At 37.9% G+C, this 14,761-nt stretch overlaps 1 protein-coding gene across 1 annotated transcript in view; it reads right to left on the reverse strand.

Annotated features, from left to right (window-relative positions):
- Window positions 1-14,761, reverse strand: part of HOMER1 (homer scaffold protein 1) — a 140,668-nt gene that overhangs the window by 30,650 nt on the left and 95,257 nt on the right. The gene's annotated exons all lie outside the window — the stretch shown is intronic.

Raw genomic sequence — 14,761 nt, forward strand, 5'->3', positions numbered from 1 at the left:
TTCACGCCGGGTACTCATATGTGGGCGTATCTGCATGTGGGCGACCCACTTGGAGACGGATAGAGGAGCAGTGTCTCAGTTCCTAAGATCATCGGAAATAGGTGTTTTCCGATGGTCTTAGGCGAGGCCCGTGAAAGTGTCATTCGACCCTCAAAGGGGTCGCAACCCACAGGTTGAGAACCGCTGCTCTATAAGATATACTTAGGAGTGGGATTGTTGTAGCATGGTATTCCTATTTCCAGCTTTTTAAAGGAAGCACTTTACCATTTTCATAGTGGTTGTACCATTTTACAATTCCATCAGCAGTGCAGAAGATAACCATTTTTTCCCATAGTCTTGACAGAATTTTTGTTGTTGTTCTTTTATCAGTATCATTACAGCCACTATGAGATATCTCATTGTCATTTTGGTTTGTATGTCTGTAATGGCTAACAATTGCAACCATATGCAACAATTGCAACTCTTCATGTATTTGTTGGCTACCTCAATATCTTCTTTATGTTCTTTGTCCTTTACAAACTTAGACTCCTTGTCATTTTGTTGTGGAAGTATTGGCATTTTCTATAAATTTTTGAGATCTGACCCTTGTCAGATATGTTGTTGCCAAATTTTCCCCCCTGGGATGTAGGTTCTCTTTTTCACTATTTTGGTGAAATCCCTTGATGCATGTAAATATTTAATCTTTAGGAAGTCCCAGGTGCCTGAGTTATCTTCTGCTGTATTTGCTGTTAAACCACAAATTAGGGTTCTTATGTTTGATCCTTCTTTTATTTTTCTCTATGATCTTTAAAGTTTTAAGTGTTTAGGTCTTTGATAAATCTTGAATTCATTTTTTGTAGATACTGTTTCATTTTTCTGAAAATGGATATCCAGTTTTGTCAGTACCATTTTTTAAAAAGACTACCTTTCCCCATTTAATGGATTTTGACTTGGTTTATGGGAGGATGAATTTACTTCTGTGTTCTCAAGTCTGTTCCTTGATTTACGTGTCTCTTGTACCAGTACCAGGTTGTTTTGGCTACCAGTGCTGTGTGGTAGATTCCGAGCTCAGGAAGTGTAAAGCTTCCTACTTTCTTCTTCTTCAGTAACGATTTACTTATCTGGGAATTTCTTTTCTTTTCATAGAAAGTTGATCATTAGTTTTTCTTGCTAAAGAATGTTGTTAGAATTTTCTTTGGGACTGCATTATATCTATAGCTTGCTGTGGGAAGTTGTGACATTTTCACCATGTCGTTGTTCTATCCATGAGCATGGTATGTTTTTCCATTTATGTAGATTTCTAATAGAACCTTTTTTTCTTTAATGGTATGCAAAATATGGTATGTCTCACAATTAAAGGAACACAAAATAAGGAATGAGGAATAAAGTATGAGTTAAAATAAGTTATTTTATTTAGCTCCGATAAAGTAAAATCTATTACTTTTCTTATCTTTTTTCCCCCAAACCATTTCGTTAGGTCTTTGACTTTTCTGAGGTTATAAAATTCATCTGAAATAAATTACATCCAAGTATATAATCTATGCCTTTCTCAGACTATAGCTCTTTGAGTTGTTAAAAATTATGTTAAAGAAGAACCAAAACACACATAAAATTGTATTCAACAATAGTTAAGGGCATAGGTTTAGGAATCTGATTATTTGTTTCAAATCATGGTTCCAGTTTTTGCTAGTTATGTTATTATGGCCAAAGCATCTAACCTCAGGAGATGTGTTTCATCCTTTGAAAAATCACTATCCTCTTAGGGTGACTCTAAGGAATACCTAGTCTATGTAAATTACCCTTGAGCAATGCACATAAAAGACACCCAAATGTTAGTACCTTCCTTGCATGTAAGAGCAAGAAAAAATCTTAACCCTTCATGAACAAATGAGCTAAGCTTAAAAAAACATTTCACAAAAAGTAATTTAAAGGGAATATTCTTGATTAGTGATGTTAATAACTTAAATCGATTTCTTTTACACTGAACCTACACCAGGTATGCATTTAATGATTTGTATGCCAGCACCCTGAGGTACTACAGATATATTATTGACAATAAAGGTTAAGTCCTTGGTGGGAACCACAGAACACATTTAAAGGTTAGTGAAGAAGTGAGAAAATAACTAAAAAAATGTTTTTTATAAAGCAGTAAGATTAATTTCTCCACATGAGAAAGAAATGGGGAGCAGTGAAATCTGAATCTGATCTTCATTTTGTTTCTCACATTTGAGTACATTCAGACCCTTATAAAAAAGATCCTACACTTGAGTGCACATGTTCCCAGTTGATTTTAGAGAGCACAGAGAAGTATGGCGCTACCTACACTCTTTTATGCACTGAGGTGATGGTGATAATTATATACAGTCGTGGTAATTTTGACTCATAGCAACCATATATGAACTAGACCTGCCCAATAAGTTGTTCAAGGCTGTGATCTTCATGGGAATAGATGATCACGTCTTTTCTTTCATGGAGTTTTTGGTGGGATTCTAATAGCCAATCTATCAGTTAGCAGCTGCGTGTTTAAACACTGTGCCACCAAGGCTTCTTCCACAGGGGGAAGAGACCCATAAATGCTTTGGCTCCCACAGCTGTGCTCCTAGCACTAAGAGTATCACTCCTACTTTACCTGCTACACAGTAGCTCTGACTGAGGACCGCTCTATACACAGAATCTTCTGTGGTCTCTGCCATGTGCCCTAATGTAGCTGTCATTAAGAAAGGGAAATACCAGGGTAAAGGAGCTACACGCAGATTCAATCTCACTTCCTGTTTTGACTTTGACTGACAGCCCGAATCATGATCCTCTCCAGCTCTCAAAGACTTCCCTTGGAAAATTCAAAGCAACTTACTTTATCTACAGCAGGAGCTATGGATACCAACTTCTTGCTCAGAGATGTTTATTTATTAAAGGATCAATTTGTTTTACAAAGACTAGATATTTTCATGTGAATCATACTTTCCTGACACCAAAGAAAGTACAAGGCTAGGAACCAGATATAAAGAGCAGGCTAAAAAGCTGTTCAGTGGCTCTAACGCTAGTTTATGAGTGAGATATGAACACAATTCAACCAAGGTGGTATTGTGAATTACACATCTACTCTCTTCATATAAGTCAATATCTGGGTGGGTTTCTCTTTTATAAAAACCGGGCGGTGACAAAAAGCTTTCTTTGAAAATATACTCTTAAGCATGATAATCTTATTGGGGAGGCATCTTCAGGAAGACACCTCACATACTAAGTGAAAAATTATGTTGTACTCAACTCTTAAGAATATGCATCTAAAAAAAGAATATGTATCTATCTTTTGGAAAGTATGAAATCAATTAATTTCATGTCTGTCCTCTTATTTACATGGTAATAGTGTTATGATCATGATACTTTATTCGACAGGCATGAATATTTCCATTTGACCACCTATGATCTGATTCAGAAGTTAAAATGCCTGTTTCCTTGCAAAGTAGGTCAATTAAGGAATACTCATCCTAAATGTTGTTTCTCAGTGTATTTAGTATTGTCAACATTATTAAAAACAAAAATATATAAACAAAATAAAACAGCACCCTAAGCACTTTGAAAGATGAAAAGGAAAAGATGTTAACAACAGAAATCTTGCCAAAGCTTAAATGGGTTAGAAACGTATAGATAATTTTATAGTAAGATTTGTTTCTTAATTTCTTGTAATGAAAACTTTGCATTCTTTTAGGAACTAACTGATATTAGTAATTTAATTGGCCTGTGTATGATACTCAGAATCAGAGAATTTTGTATTTCAGTTTAAATTTATTTTTCAAGACAAAGCCAAGATCAAAAAACATAACTTTAAATAGTTGGCTAAAAGCACTAAAAGATTTTACTCGCTACTCTCATTGTTTGTTGAGGCAGAAATGTGATCACCAACTGTATTTATGAAGTACACCTAAGTGTCACATAAATGATATATAAGTAATATGAGCAATGATTTTTAAAAGTGTTACACATATGAATTTTATGATATAAGGAAGCTCAGAATTAATAACACCTTGATTCCCTATGTACTGGCTATTATCCAGGGAGGCCATTTTTTGTCCCCTCCCCCAAGCTTACTTAATCAGCCTGGATGGCTACAAAAGTTTATTACAACTCCACCTGATCTGACCCCACCACACCGACGCAAAACAATAAGGGTGTGCAACAGAACAGCAAGGGGAGCAGAGCAAGGAAGTCCTGAGGGAGAACCAAAAATAGACTTTGGGGCTAAGATGTGACACCCCATCAGATTTGACGGGAAAACACTCCTAAAAGCCAACAAACAGACCTTGAACTATTTACAGGCCTTTCTCTTTTTTGTCATTGGTTTTGTTATTGTTGTTCTGTTGCTTTGTTTTGGTGTCTTGTTTTTGTGCATATTATTATCTCTGCAGGTCTATCTAGATAAGATAGGCAGTATAAACAATCTGGAGGAGAAAACAAGGAGACCGATGGTTCTGGGGGATTGGGGGAGCATGGGAGAAGGCGAGGTGGGGGAAAGGAAGTGGTGTTAACAAACCCAGGGACAAGGGAACAACAAGTGATCCAAATCAGTGGTGGTGAGGAGGGTGTAGGAGGCCTGGTAGGGCTTGATCAAGGGCAATGTAACCAAGAGAAATTACTGAAACACAAATGAAGGCTGAGCATGAGAGTGGGATAAGAGTAAAGTAAATGGAAATAGAACAAAGAACTAGGAGGCAAAGGGCATTTATAGAGGTCTAAATACAGGCATGTATATATATAAATATATTTATATTTGATGATTGGGAAACAGACCTATGTGCATACATTTATAGGTTTAGTATTAAGGTAGTATTGGGCCTCCACTTAAGTATTCCCTCAATGCAAGAACACTTTGTTCTATTAAACAGGCATTCCATGATGCTCACCTTCCTGAAGACAAACGGGTGCATAAGCAAATGTGGTAAAGAAAGTTGATGGTGCCCAGCTATCAAAAGATATAGCATCCGGGGTCTTAAAGAACTGAAGGTAAACAAGCGGTTATTTAGCTCAGAAGCAACAAAACCCACATAGAAGAAACACACTAGCCTGTGTGATCAATGAAGTGTGGAAGGAATCAGGTTTCAAAGAACAAAAAAAATCATATAACTGTGAATGAGGGGGTTGTGCAGAGTGGGAAACCAAAGCACAACTGTAGGCAATTGGACATTCCCTTACAGAAGAGTTGCAGGGAAGAGACAAGCCAGTCAAGGTGCAATGCAGCAATGATGAAACATACAACTTTTCTCTAGTTCTTTAATGCTTCCTCCTCCCACTATCGTGATCCCAATTCTACCTTACAAATCCTGCTGGACCAGAGGATGTACATTGGTACAGATAAGAACTAGAAACACAGAGAATCCAGGACAGATGATCACTTCAGGATCAGTGGTGAGAGTGGCAATACCTGGAGGGTGGAAAGAAGGTGGTGTAGAAAGGGGGAACCAATTTCAAGGATCTACATATAACCTCCTCCCTGGGGGACAGACAACAGAAAAGTGGGTGAAGGGAGACATCAGACAGTGTAAGTCATGACAAAATAATAATAATTTATAAATTATGGGGGGGGGCGGGGAGAGGGTACAAATGAGGAGCTGATACCAAAGGCTCAATTAGAAAGCAAATGTTTTGAGAATGATGATGGCAACATATGTACAAATGTGCTTGATACAATGGGTGTATATATGGATTGTGATAAAAGTTGTATGAGCCCCCAATAAAATGATTTTAAAAAAGAGAGAGAGGAGCTGATACAAAGGGCTCAAGTAGAAAGAAAATGTTTGGAAATGATGGTGGTAACAGATGCATAAATGTGCTTGATACAATTGATGTATGGATTGTTGTAAGAGCCCCCAATAAAATGATTTATTTTTTAAAAACGTTTATTACAACTCTGAAAATCAACACTACTGATCAAGATTAACTCAGCAAGAACCAAACATTTTAGCTACCAGGAGACAAACAAATGAAATCTGCGTCTTCAGGGTATTTACTTTGTATTACTTTTGCAGTGACAGTGACAGAATTGAGTATATCCATCACACAAACTCAGTTTCCTTGAACTAACACCTTCATTTGTAATCCGTGACTCTGGAAGTTTTTCTCTGTGTGATATAGTGACACGTACTAACAGAACCAGTGAGATAGCTTCACTTGTAATCTGCTTAAGTACTTGAATCAACTATCCTTGACTGTTAAATTCAAATGCTGTGGTGAATGGAGACATTCAGTCTTCTACACATCAGCAACAGAACCAGGAAGTAAAGACTTGAACTAAAGCAGTGGTTTTCAACATTCCTAATGCTGCGACCCTTTAATATAGTTCCTCATGTTGTGGTGACCCTCCCTCCAACCATAAAATTATTTTCATTGCTACTTCATAATTGTAATATTGCTGGTTTTATGAATCGGGCGACCCCTGTGAAAGGGTTGTTTGAACCCCAAAGGGGTCAAGACCCAAAGGTTGAGAACCACCAATAAAGGCTCCTGCCTGATGGTTTCTCCAACTAAACCCTAATAGTCTTTTTTGGCAAATGTTATTCCTCCACTCCAGCACCTTCTCTACAATCAGCTAGATGCAATCACACAGAAAATTGGTGAGGATGTCACTCAAACATCACAGAAAACTATAAGAATAAAAACATAGCCCTTTTCAATTAGTTTGGAATATAGATTTATAAAAATGAGAAACAGTAAGATTAATCAGAAAGAAAATCAGGAAAGCTGGGATCAAATCCTTGGATAATTTGCTATGGATTATGCAGATTTAAACCAATGCTCCAAAAAACTTACACATCATAGGAATATGTTTTAAAATGGAGGCTGGTAACAAATGTGTGGACAAAGTTGGAAGGCTCTTCCTGTTGCCTTCTGAGTAAACGGAACTAATAAACATCCAAGGTACCAACTCCTCGAAGCTGAATAGATTTTGTAGTGTGGAGTTGGTGGACTGCACACTTGACTCATAGTAAAGCAATTGAGAACACATAAAACTTGACCATCTGTGCCCGGCTATCAAAAGAGATAGTGTCTGGGGTCTTAAAGGCTTGAAGGTGAACAAGCGGCCATTTAGCTCAGAAGCAAAAAAGCCCACATGGAAGAAGCACACCAGCCAGTGCGATCACGAGGTGCCAAGGGACTAGGTATAAGGCATCATGCAAAAAAAAAAAAAAGATATAAGTGTGTGTATGTATGTGTATATGTGTGTATATGTATATATGTATATATATACCATATTAAATGAAGGGGGAAATGCAGAGTGGAGACCCAAGGCCCAAGTGTCGGCCAATGGAGATCCCCTCATAGAGGGGTTTAGGAGAGGAGATGGGTTAATTAGGGTGCGAGGTAGTACCGATGAAGAACACAGCTTTCCCCCAGATCCTGGATGCTTCCTCCCCCCAACTACCATGATCCGAATTCTACCTTGCAGGGCTGGATAGGGCAGAGGCTGTACACTGGTACATATGAGGGCTGGAGGAACAGGGAATCCAGGGTGGATGATACCTTCAGGACCAAGGGTGTGAGGGGCGATGCTGGGAGAGTGGAGGGTGAGTGGGTTGGAAAGGAGGAACTGATTACAAGGATCCACATGTGACCTCTTCCCTGGGAGAGGGACAGCAGAGAAGGGGGGGGAAGGGAGACTCTGGATAGGGCAAGATATGACAAAATAACGATGTATAAATTACCAAGGGCACATGAGGGAGGGGGGAGCGGGGAAGTAGGGAAAAAAAAAAGAGGACCTGATGCAAGGGGCTTAAGTGGAGAGCAAATGCCTTGAGAATGATTGGGGCAGGGAATGTATGGATGTGCTTTATACAATTGATGTATGTATATGTATGGATTGTGATAAGAGTTGTATGAGTCCCTAATAAAATGTAAAAAAAGAAAAGAGGAGAAAAAAATGATTAGGGCAAAGACTGTACGGATGTGTTTTATACAATTGATGTATGTATATGTGTGAACTGTGATAAGAATTGTATGAGCCCCAATAAATTGTTAAAAAACAACAACAACAAAAAAAACTTGACCATCTGTGTAATTATGGCAGGCCCGTCACTAGACAAGGAATGGACTCAGCAGGACCCTGTTTGTGATGAGCCCATGCAGCTTCTGGAACCACTACGAGGCTCGTCATATTAAACATGCTTCCAGAGGCTCACTTAACCATCAGGAAACCACCCCAAATAGTCACTTATCCTAAGCTTAAGAGAGAACCTCTTCCAGAAATTGTTCTCTATCATATTTCTGATCTGCTAATGTAAAATGCTGTATCAGATGAGCTTGTGATCACTGATGATTTTCTCTCATTTTTCAACCAGTTAAATTACATTCCGGGAATTATTATTGATTTATATGCAACAAAATAAAGTCTTCGAAGAAACTCTGGGTAAATACAGGATTGGAAGCTTAACTGCCTAAGTGAATTTTGAGAAAGATTATATCAAAATGACTGTAGCAACTAATTTCATAGCCTAAAAAAGGTTAATCTTGTCAGTAAATTACTCTTAAGGATGTGTTTTTATAAAAAGGAATCAAGAGATAGAATAAGGGAGCAAGTTTAATTTTAGATTTAATATACTGACTCAAAATACTCATACAACGCTATATGCAGAGATCTTGGCAGACAGTGCTGACAGTCTGAATTTGTAACACAGCTGAGGTGCCTTTCCTTACAAAATGTAGCAATTGAGAAACATAACACCAATCCTACAAAAAATGTGTAGATTTGTCTGGGACATTTATGTATTTCTGGTTCTAGAAATTGCTGTGATGACACAGTAAAATAATTTTGAAACTTAATTAGCTCATGTTCTATCAATGCATCAATATTTTCATTTTTAATCTATCTTGAGATGTGATTGTTAGTATTCTGATGATCATTGTATAATTCAATAGGCTGTCAAATTGTATAATTGAGTTTAATTCAAGTAATCAATGATAGGCTCATGAATTTTTTGATGTGTCCAATATTTGGGGTGTTATATTTTGGTATAATATTTACTCATCCTCAAGGAGTTTCTATCCACATGCAGAAAAAGTCCTAATATATAAAGTAACAATTAACCAGTCACCTTATTTAATGTGTTTATTTTCAGCCCAAGTAGCACTGTCAGTAAGTATTGGACTGTGAACCACTGAAAGGTCAATGGTTCAAACCCACCAGACTAACGTCAGCAGAAGCTGAGTCTATCTGCTCCCATAAAAATGTATAGCCTTTTCTCTAGTTCCTTGGTGCTTCCTCCTCCCCACTATGATGATCCCAATTCTACCTTAAAAATCCGGCTAGACCAGAGGATGTACACTTGTACAGATAAGAACTGGAAACACAGGGAATCCAGGACAGATAAACCCCTCAGGACCAGTGGTGAGAGGGGGATACTGGGAGGGTGGAGGGAAGGTGGAGTAGAAAGGGGGAACCGATCTCAAGGATCTACATATAACCTCCTCCCCGGGGGGTGGACAACAGAAAAGTGGGTGAAAGGAGACATTGGACAGTGTAAGACATGACAAAATAATACTAATTTATGAATTTATCAAGTGTTCTTGAGGGAGAAAGGGGGGAAATGAGGAGCTGATACCAAGGGCTCAAGTAGAAAGCAAATGTTTTGAGAATGATGATGGCAACAAATGTACAAATGTGCTTGACACAATGGATGAATGTATGGATTGTGTGATGACTTGTATGAGCCTCCAATAAAATGATTAAAAAATATATAGCCTTGGAAATCCAGTATCGGGTTGTTATGAGTTGGAATGGAATCCATGGCAGAGGTGTGTTTGCCTGTTTTAAACTATAGATCAAGCTCTTTACTGGACAATATGAACTCAAGGATAAGTAAGTACAGTTACTGTTTTTAAGAATCACACAAGCTTATGGAATAAAATGTCTCTTTCTATTCTCTTGCATTTGATGCTAAATAGTGAACACATCTCTCATTTCTTCCAGCGTAGTCATTCTCTATAGATTCTTTCTAAATGTCATTACCATGACCTCTCTATAGGAGACTTAACTCATTGCTTTGAGGTCAATGCAGATGTCCTTCCTTTGCCTGGAGCTTTCCTTGCCTGCTCCACGAGGTCAACCTCTATTCAGAGCAGAGAAGTACAATACTCCATTCCTCAAGGAGCTCATCCTACCATCCAGACTGTTCTTATTTGCTTCCATTGTTTCCTGCATACAACTTTTCAAAACTGCAATTATACATAGTTACTGATGTGATTATTTTTCTTACTTGACAACTTTAAAGTTTAAACACCAAGAGAACAGAAAACAAAAAAACCCAAACTCAGTGCCATCAAGTTGATTCTGTCTCAAAGGAAGCTTATCTGTTTGTCTGTTCACTGATATATCCACTCAAACAGTTGTTGGAAAAGTGTAAGGCAAAGTATGAGATCAGGGCGGGTTGCAGATGTCGAGAGAGCTGGGGGTTCTTCTTCAGGGCTTCCAGAGTGCCCCACCACTGCGTCTGCACCATGAATTCAGCTTCTATATTCTACTGGCTGTATACCGACTTAGAACATGCTCCCCAAAGAACTTTGAATGAATTAGTATTGAAACGAACCTGTCAACTAGATAGCAACAGGTCTTTCGTTGTTTATACGTGAACACCTGCCAGACTGATGTTTATTACTTAGTGAGACCACTGGCTGCTCTTGTGTGTGGGCTTGTGATGATGTTAAACACACACATACACATACTGGCTAGGAAGCTTCTAATTCATATGATTACACAGCCATTTCTGAACTATTCAGGACCTGCAGCAGAATATGCCTTTCAAATGATGTCCTAAGTTCCAGCTTATTTCCAGTTCCCAAATAAATGGCTTTTGGGGGGGGGTAGGTGGGTTGGGGGTTGTTCTGGGTCCCTCTACACTTGCCATCCACCAACATAAAAATCTGATAGCACTGAGGCAACTATCCTAAATGTGTGTGTGATGTTATGGTGGTTTCAGAGACAAAGTTCAGTTCTGTGGAGAACCAAATGCTTCACCTACTTACTTATTAAACACTTCAAATGTATTTTAACTGTATTATTAAATTGATAGAATAAATAACAAAGAAGCCATTTAATAACAAGGAAAGTTTACTGTGCTCTGTACTCAAACAAATTACCCAAATTCCCAAGATTCCCTAATAATTTTCTATATGATTAAAACCAAGAAAACTAGCAGGGGGAAATGAGCTGAAACCAAGGGCTCAAGTAGAAAGAAAATGTCTTGAAAATGATGATTACAACATACGTACAAATGTGGTTGACACATTGAATGTACGTACAGATTGTGATAAGGGGTGTATGAGCCCCCAGTAAAATAATTTATTTAAAAAGCACAAGAGAACTGTATCTGTACATGCACGTGTGTGCATGCAAACACATACACATACATACACACACAGCATAAATACTAAACCCCGTTAAGATACTTTTAAAGATAAATGTAAATAACTTTAACAACTATTATCTCCGCAGGTTTATATAAATAAGATAGGCTGGATAAATAATCTGGAGGAGAAAACAACTGGAGCAATGGTTCCAGGGGGACTTAGGAGAGGGGGAGGTAGGGGGAAAGGAAGTGGTGTTAATAAACCCAGGACAAGGGAACAAGTGATCCAAATCAGTGGTGAGGAGGGTGTAGGAGGCCTTGGTAGGGCTTGATCAAGGGTAATGTAACCAAGAGGAATTACTGAAACCCAAATGAAGGCTGAGCATGAGAGTGGGACAAGAAGAAAGTAAAAGGAAATAGAGGAAATAACTAGGAGGCAAAGGGCATTTATAGAGGTCTAAATAAAGGCAAATACGTATATATATATATGTATATATATATATATATATATTTATATATAAGGATGGGGAAATAGATCTATGTGCACATATTTATAGGTTTATTATCAAGGTAGCAGATGGACATTGGACCTTGACTCAAGGACTCCCTCAATGCAAGAATATTTTGTTCTATCAAACTGGTATTCCATGATGCTCACCTTCCCAACACAATCGCTGAAGACAAAGTGGGTGCATAAGCAAATGTGATGCCTGGCTTTCAAAAGATATAGTGTCTGGGGTCTTAAAGGCTTGTAGGTAAACAAGTGGCCATCAAGCTGAGAAGCAACAAAGCCTACATGGAAGAAGCACACCAGCCTGTGTGATCACGAAATGTCGAAGGGATCAGATATCAGGCATCAAAGAAGAAAAAAGTCATATCACTGTGAATGAGGGGGAGTGCAGAGTGGGGACACAAGATCCATCTGTAGGCAACAGGACATCCCCTTACAGAAGAGTCACGAGTAGGAGATGAGCCAGTTTAGGTGTAGTGTAGCAATGATGAAACATACAACTTTCCTTCAGTTCCTAAATCATGACCCCCACAATCATGACCCCAGTTCTACCTTACATATCTGGCTAGACCAGAGGATGTACACTGGTACAGATAGGAACTGGAAACACAGGGAATCCAGGATAGATGATTCCTTCAGGATCAGTGCTGAGAGTGGCGCTACTGGGAGGGTGGAAGGAAGGTGTGGTAGAAAGGGGGGACCGATTTCAAGGATCTACATATAACCTCCTCTCTGGGGGATGGACAACGGAAAAGTGGGTGAAGGGAGACGTCGGAAAGTGTAAGCTATGACAAAATAATAATAATTTGTAAATTATCAAGGGTTCATGAGGGAGAGGGGTGCAGGGAGGGAAGGGAAAAATGAGGAACTGATACCAAGGGCTCAAGTAGAATGATAATGGCAACAAATGTACAAATGTGCTTGACACAATGGATGGATGTATGGATTGTGGTAAGAGTTATAGGAGCCCCCAATAAAATGATTAAATAAAAAAATAATAACTTTAACAGCAACATGACCATTTTTCACTTAACCTAAATGTACAGTGGGTTCTTAAATGAATTAAATGCTTGGAGAGTGATTACTTATTGGTGAATTTCAATCACAACTTTTAAAGTCTCTTAATTTATTTCTGAGCTAAAAAAATGAATAAATCTTGTTAACTGTTAGAGAGTTTGGAAGTTTGGTTTCCACATTATAATGTAAAAAATATTTAAGACAAAGAAAGATGGGCAGAAAAGCAAAGGATTATTACATTGAAGTTCAGGTTCTCATATTGATAAAATTTAGAAAATCCCAACTTGCTTATGCCTCAGACATTTATCTTTTCTACATCTCACAAGACAATTATAAAATGAGTAGTGATAATGCTAAAAAATTAGTTATAAAATCATAAGGGTACATGGGTACAGATAAAAGCTGGAAACACAGGGAACACAGGACAGATAAACTCCTTGGGACCAATAATGAGTAGCCATACCAGGAGGATAAGGGGAGAAAGGGATCCGATCACAATGACCTACCTATAACCCGCTCCCAGGAGGATGTTCAACAGGTAATTGGGTAAAGAGAGACATCAGACAGTACAAGACATGGAAAAATAGTAATAATTTATAAATCATCAAGGGTTCATGAAGGAGGGAAGGAAAGAGGAGGGAGGGGAAAAATGAGGAGCTGATACCAAGGGCTCATGCAGTAAGAAAATGTTTTGAAAATGATGATGGCAAGAAATGTACAATGTGCTTGACACAATGGATGGATGTATGGATTGTTATGAGTTGTATAAGCCCCCAATAAAATGATTTTTTTAACCATAAAGATTAACTAGGACTGCAATTAGGCCTTTCATATAAAACCTACCAATGGATGTTTAGAAGTACTTTGGACAGTGCACACAGCTGAGCATTTGAGTCCTGCTAAATAAGTTGACTATAAGATGGATCTTTGAGAAAGAATAGGGGAAAAAAAGATCGTCTTTCTCTCATTTTGTAGCCATTGAACTTCCGTAAATTAATTGCAAGGGGTGTTACTCCATCCTAGCCTTTTAGGATATAAAGCTTTCTTTATATAAATATAGTCTAGAGCTGTGGAAGTGTGAGACATTGGGCAACATTATTATTACTTCCAAGTATAATAGTATCTCACCACTCATTAAACACAGCATATGAGACCTTAGTAATTGCTCATTGGTTGATACCACATTTCACTACTTATCTTTCAGTTTGTTGGTTATGGTTTAATAGTGCTAAAACTCATGGTCAACTGTAGATTTAATTTTCAATATGCGTTTCAATCTATAACCAGTCATTAGATAGCATTACAGTTCAGAAATTGATACCATTTTAATAATGTATACCAGGATATTTTCTCCTGTGCATATTTTGAATCCATAGAGCCATATGGAAAGAATTTATAAATAATTTTAATTATGTGTGCACATAATTCAAAAGCATAGGACTCTATACTTCTGTTCCCTAATATTCTACTTATAGACAGAAATGGCTAATTTGTATTATGTAATGAGTTCTTTTATGTGGCACAGTACCATTACCAATATTTTAATGATTATAAATTCTGCACTAAATCTCATGCCCATTCCTAGAAGCTTATACAAGGCCGTTGTATTCATTTCCTGAACTCTAAACAGGGTCAAGTCAGAGGAAAACAACTTAGGACTCATTCTCCACTCTCCTCCTCAACAGACGAAGAAACTACAGCTGAGAGAGGCTAAGTAATTAGCCTATGGGAACAGGGGTAATGACAGAAAAACAAACGCAAGTTAAAACCCTTATTTTTATCTATCTATCTAAAGATTATTTTATTGTGGGCTTTTATAACTCTTATTACAATTCATACATCAATTGTATCAGGCATGTTTGTACATATGTTGTCATCATTCTTTTCTAGACATTTACTTTCTATTGAGCCCTTGGTACCAGTT

The sequence above is a fragment of the Tenrec ecaudatus genome, chromosome 2, assembly GCF_050624435.1.
Source record: "Tenrec ecaudatus isolate mTenEca1 chromosome 2, mTenEca1.hap1, whole genome shotgun sequence".
NCBI lineage: Eukaryota > Metazoa > Chordata > Mammalia > Afrosoricida > Tenrecidae > Tenrec > Tenrec ecaudatus.